Source organism: Pyrus communis, chromosome 9 (genome assembly GCF_963583255.1).
Source record: "Pyrus communis chromosome 9, drPyrComm1.1, whole genome shotgun sequence".
Classification (NCBI taxonomy): Eukaryota; Viridiplantae; Streptophyta; class Magnoliopsida; order Rosales; family Rosaceae; genus Pyrus; species Pyrus communis.
In genome coordinates this window covers 7,626,531-7,633,126 of record NC_084811.1, presented here as the reverse complement: position 1 = coordinate 7,633,126, position 6,596 = coordinate 7,626,531, and the positions used below count along the sequence as shown (strand labels likewise).

The following is a 6,596-nucleotide window of genomic DNA, read 5'->3' as shown; positions in this document are numbered from 1 at the left end:
ACATCAGATGTTTGTTAATTCAATCGGATCATGAAAGATGAAAGGGCAAAGGAGCTGCGAGAAGTTCCAACTTTCAAGGAATGTCCAACTCATGAATCATAATCGAACAATATACTGTACAATCTTCCACAAACAATGCCCGTATTTGGATGACCAAGATGATCAGTTATGTTACAAAGTTGACAACTGTCAACGGGTTTGGCCACTCCGTGGATCAATATAATGGGATAATAAAAAGTAGGCACTGTGCTGCCACTTTGGAAACCACATTAATTTGATTCAATTTTTGCAACAATTTATATCTAAAGAAGCCATTGCTAAAGGAGGATTCCATTTTATTAATCATATTTTATATACAAGCGATATTCTATTTTAACCTAATATTCTAATGTCTGAAAAGAGAATGTGTGAGAAAAAAGGCTGATATTTGTATCATCTTAGTTGTCCACTTGGTTTACCAGCTATCTAAACTTGGACTTTAGGTAGGGATAAATACTTTTAACCAAAGTAAATACTTTTAGCCGAGGAAGTTACAAGCTTTTTTTATTGCAAAGAAATATTTCTGTATTCTAGAGAGCTAGGAATAAAACTCCGGACTACAGGTATAGAGATAAATATTTTTAACCATGCATGTAGTAAATAATTGTAGCCAGTGAAGTTATAGGTCTGCTCCCTGTTGCAAATAAATACTTTTGTATCCTAGAGATTTGATGAATGAGAAAAAGAGAGGGAATAAATTCGTGTGACATGAGAGTTTTTCTCTTTTATGTGACACCTAAAGTAAAGATGGTACTACTAATATTATTTTCATAAACCATAATCTAACTAGTAGTTAAAAAGTTATTTTATACAAGCAATGGATGAATCGAACTCAAGACCAGTGTATCAAAATAAACGCACTTAAACAATTGGGCTAGAAGTCTTTTGCAGTACAACTGGGGACTAACAAGTTAAAAGAGAAAAAAGAAAAAAAAAAAGAAAAAAGGAACGCATGACAATGCTGCCAGCAGTACGGATTCATAAGCCTAGCTTACTAATTTCAACCGTCTCTCCTTAAACAATCCAATGGAGAAATTCATATCTACAATAATTCTCCGTGCAGTGATAATGCCACTACTACTGTCATCCACTCCCTACCATGTAGCCGCCATGAGGCGGTGCGGCACATGCGGCACCACTCCGGTGCCATTTCCCTTAAGTGCGGGACCCGAGTGTGGCGATCCGTGGTACAACATCCGCTGCACCGCCGGCACACTATGGCTGGACGCCCTAAACAGCTCATCCTACGCCATAACGCACATTTACCCTGACACCCAACGGATCATTATCCGACCGCCCGGCCTGGCCCCCAACACTTGCATCTCAACCGACTTTCACTGCCAAGGCATCCAGCTCGATGACAACCAGTAGCAACACCGTCTTGATGTTCAACTGCACGGACGCGCTGCTAAACTTGCAGGCGCCGATAGACTGTTCGTCAAACGGCCCGTGACACAGCTACGTCTAAGACAATGTGGCCGCGGCGGCGTGCCTGAGAGCTCCGCTGTGTTGTTCGTTCAGGACTGGTGGGTCCCAGACTTCTTATATCATAAGGATTCACGACGAGGGTTGCGCGGCGTACCTGAGCTTTGTGAACTTTGAGGGTGTAAGTGTTAATACAGTGGGTGTGAAGAAGTGGCCGGAGCCGGGTGTGGAGTTGGAGTGGATCCTGCCGAGTGAGCCATGTTGGATAGTGGCCAAATTAGGCTAAGAAACAAAACAATATTGATGAGGGAACATCATGATGAGGATTATGTTTCCTTGTTTTGTGGCTTGATTTGTTCCTTATTTTGTGGCTTGATTTGTTCCTTGTTTTGTGGCTTTTTCAAAGCCATAATTATTTGGCTTTCGGGTGGAAGAAAGGAGGAGAAGAAAAGGGGCTGATTTTTATTTAAATGCTTGCCGAGGGAGAAGGTTTGGAAGAGAAAAAAAGCATCCAAAGAGATGGTGAGAGCATTTGGCTCTACCATGGGCACGGGTGAGAGAAATCAAGAGAGCTAGAGTGAAAGGTCTCTTGTGAAAGAACTTTTGGGGTAGAGTGAGGCTCTTGGGAAAATTCTGTGAGTGGGTGTACAAGGGATATGGGATTGGGTTATGTCGATTTAACTCATGTGTAACTTGTACTGTTTTTCTCATAGTGAAGAGCAATATCTCTCCGAGGATGTAGGCAGGTTTTTGCCGAACCTCGTAAATTTCTCGGTGTCTTTATTTCTTGTATTTTAAACTATTCAATTGTGGGTTTGTATGTTGGTGAAGATAATCAGCCAAGGCACAACAATTGGTATCAAAGCTTTGTTGGAAGCTTTGGTTCATTGAAGGTTCAGATTTATTATTCACCATGATGACTACAAACATGTCGTTTTCAGTTGAGAAGTTTAATGGGAAGGGCAGTTTTACTCTCTGGCAGATGAGAGTAAAGGATGTCTTGACTCAACAAGGCTTGGTTAGAGCTTTGAAGGGAAAAGATGGGAAGCCTAAAGAAATGACAGATGACCAGTGGGAGGAGCTGGAGTCGCGTTGTGTTAGCACAATTCGACACTGCATAACTGATAACATTATCAACAATGTTATGGATGAAGATTCTGCGCCTGCACTGTGGGAGAAGTTGGAAAAACTCTATATTGCTAAGAGTTTGACCAACAAGTTACATCTGAAGAGGAAGTTGTACAAGCTGAAGATGGATGAAGGCGGGAATCTCATGGACCACATGAATATGTTCAATGGATACTTGGATCAATTGAGGAAAGTTGATGTTAAGGTTGAGGAAGAAGATAAAGCCCTCTTACTTCTTACCTCACTTCCAGATTCGTATGAGAATCTTGTGACAACCTTATTGCATGGAAAAGATACAGTAAGTTTGGAGCAGGTGCAGGCTTCTTTGGTGTCTTATGATACACAAAAGAGGAAGACCATTGTTGATGGTGGGCACGAGACTGCTTTAGCTGTTCAAGGTTGGAATCATGGAAGAAAATTGGGAGGAGGATTTGAGAGAGACAGCAGGTTCAAATCAAGCTCCAAAGGCAAGGGACCACAATGCTATGACTGCAAAGAATTCGGGCATAAAAAGATAAATTGTCCTTTGAGAAAAAGAAAGGATGATCTTGGTCCAGGTAGCAGCAATTTTGTGGCGGAAGACTTCGAGTATGCCCTCTAGGTACTTGAAGCAACACATCTCCTGGTGATGTATAGTCTCAAGTGTTGCAGGGGTTTTGCAGCAGGTGGAGCTATGGGATTCACAGGTGATGAGATGATCCTGAAGAATGAAAAGTGTGAGGAATGTTTGTCTGGCTCGACGGGTGTTGCTGGAAATGGGTGCACTGACAAGTTTCCAAGTTGCAGACAATGAAGAGGAGGAAAACATGCTGGAGGAGACGAGGATGTGTCGAGATCCTGTCTGAAGCTAAATGTTTTTTTTTGCTTGCAGCAGCTGCATATGCATTGGCAGTGACTGAATCGGAACAGGACCAACGAGGTTGATTCAGAGTGTGCATGCTGGTACGTAAGGCCAATGGACTTTGGTACAGTTTGAGTCGAGGTGGAGATCATTATGAGTACCAGAAAGTTTGGGGAATTTGATTTAGTTACCGTTGTCCTTAGTTTGTACTTTGGGTGCTTATGGTGAATGTTGATTCGAGTCTCTGTGATGTTTTCGAATTTGGCCAAGGTGGAGATTGTTGGATAATGGCCAAATTAGGCTAGGAAACAAAACAATATTGATGAGGGAACATCATGATGAGGATTATGTTTCCTTGTTTTGTGGCTTGATTTGTTCCTTATTTTGTGGCTTGATTTGTTCCTTGTTTTGTGGCTTTTTCAAAGCCATAATTATTTGGCTTTCGGGTGGAAGAAATGAGGAGAAGAAAAGGGGCTGATTTTTATTTAAATGCTTGCCGAGGGAGAAGGTTTGGAAGAGAAAAAAAGCATCCAAAGAGATGGTGAGAGCATTTGGCTCTACCATGGGCACGGGTGAGAGAAATCAAGAGAGCTAGAGTGAAAGGTCTCTTGTGAAAGAACTCTTGGGGTAGAGTGAGGCTCTTGGGAAAATTCTGTGAGTGGGTGTACAAGGGATATGGGATTGGGTTATGTCGATTTAACTCATGTGTAACTTGTACTGTTTTTCTCATAGTGAAGAGCAATATCTCTCCGAGGACATAGGCAAGTTTTTGCCGAACCTCGTAAATTTCTCGGTGTCTTTATTTCTTGTATTTTAAACTATTCAACTGTGGGTTTGTATGTTGGTGAAGATAATCAGCCAAGGCACAACAAGCCAATCTGCAAGAACCAAGTGGATTGCAAGGAATTGTTGAATTCCAAGTGTTTGACGGATCCAAATAATGTGGGGCAGACGAGGTTTGTGTCAAAGTAAGTAAAAAATTTTGTCATCGATAATGTGCCGATATTATTGTTGTTAAAAACTTATTTACGTCTTATTTGTAAATTCTCAGATTGGCTTTAAAAATAGACGTCCTGCACAGAATTTTAGTGACAAATCTTTCTCATTATAAGTTCAAAGTTTAACTAATTTTATTTGTTGTGTGTAGATGCGAACTGTAAGAGTGCAAAAGGCTGCAAAAATGGAAAGATTATAGTCCTAGGTAGTTTGCTCTCTTCACTAGTCCATTCCATGTCAATTAATATAATTTGGCATGTTCTGTAGGATAATGTTCTCTTGTTAGATATCTGATATGTTATTTTGCTGCGTTATGAATAATTTGTGTTCAGCTGTAGCCGTGGTTGGGGGACTATTAGTACTTGTTGGCATAATTGGAGTCGTAGGCTACAACCAGCATCGTTGCTCGAAAAGAAAAGCTTTAAAGGTTTTGATGAAGAAGCATGAGCAGATTTTGTATTCCAAAAGCAGTGGTAAATCAGGCAGAATATTCTTCACTAACAAAGAGATAGCAAGAGCAACCAACTTCTTTTCAAAAGACAATAAAATCGGCTCCGATGGCTTTGGGGAAGTTTTCAAGGGCACTCTTGATGATGGAACCATCACCGCCATCAAGCGTGCCAAGGTTGGAAACACCAAGGGCATTGACCAGATTCTGAATGAGGTTCGGATTCTTTGCCAGGTCAACCATAGGAGCCTGGTGAGACTCCTTGGCTGCTGTATTGAGCTTGATCAGCGGCCTGTCCTCGTATATGAACACGTTCCAAATGGAACTCTTTCAGATCATCTTCACTGTCATCACAGCGGAAAATGGGCTCCAATCGGTTGGCACCATAGGCTCCGAATCGCTCACTGAACAGCCGAAGGGCTTGCCTATCTTCACTCTTCTGCAGTGCCGCCCATTTACCACCGTGACGTGAAGTCCAGCAACATTTTGCTCGATGAAAATTTTGAGGCAAAAGTTTCAGACTTTGGGCTTTCGAGGCTGGTTGAGAGCACAGAAACCAGTAAAAACACTAAAATCTTCACCACTGCTCAGGGGACCCTCGGCTATCTAGACCCTGACTACTGCATTAACTTTCAACTCACGGATAAGATTGACGTTTACAGCTTTGGAGTTGTTTTGTTGGATCTGTTGATGTCTAAGAAGGTTATCAATCTCAACAGAGTAGAGGAATATGTGACTTTGGTGGTGTACATGAAGAGGGTTTTGAAAGAAGAGAGGTTGATGGATACTATTGATCCAGTTATTAAAGAGGGAGCTAGCAAGCTGAAACAATGCAGGCACTGGGATTTCTCGCAGGGTCGTGCTTGGATGAGCAGAGGCACAACCGGCGTTCAATGAAAGAAGTTGCCGATGAGATTGAGTATATGATCGGCATTGTTACGAGCGATGTTCCAGCACCAGAGTTTCTTTGAACAAGGCCGTTGTCACTAGTCTAAATCCTAATTTAAAAAAGTATGGCTTATCAAATTGTATGAACTTTTCTATGTTTCAACTGCCATCAAACTTCATCCCTTGACCAATCGATAAATGTTTTCTAGTATAACAAATAAATGAAACTCTAAGAAAGAGTAAGGGGTAAAGAATTTGTGGGAAGAAATATCGATCAAGATTCCCAATAAATAGTGATGGTGCCACAAACTATCTACACGCCTTTATAGTTTCAAGAGGCTTCTTCAGCGCAGCTTCCATCGTCCATCCGTCTGTTCGAACCACCAGGTCAGTATATAGTGGCACTACCATGTTGACAAACATACACATAACCAGCAAACAGAAGTATAACAAGAAAGAACACAAAACTCAGGTACATTGCATGGTAGTTGGACATAAGGGGGCGTCTACATGTTCTGATCGCACATCTGCTGCACACTGCAGGAGGATGTACGTTCCCGCACATGCAACAAATCTATGACATTAATTAATCTACATGCAAGTTCCACGAATTTAAATTATCTGTCTAAATCCCGAAGGGTAGGAAAACTAGAGATCATATTGAATCTGTAGAACTAATTCAATACGTCTTTGTAGATTAAGTGGACTAAGATATGATGCAGTTGAGGAAGCAACGTTAAAAAGACGCCTGAAATAAAAATAGGAGGGTGCTAAATTGCCTCAGAAAAAAATTTGGCAAGTCACAGTAACCTTTTCATTTACGAGTAAATA

The 6,596-nt window shown here is 41.3% G+C and overlaps 1 pseudogene; it reads left to right on the top strand.

The window, feature by feature from the left end:
* The first annotated feature begins 1,065 nt into the window (after positions 1-1,065).
* LOC137744305 (wall-associated receptor kinase-like 20) lies at positions 1,066-5,848 on the top strand (annotated as a pseudogene).
* Positions 5,849-6,596: the final 748 nt, after the last annotated feature.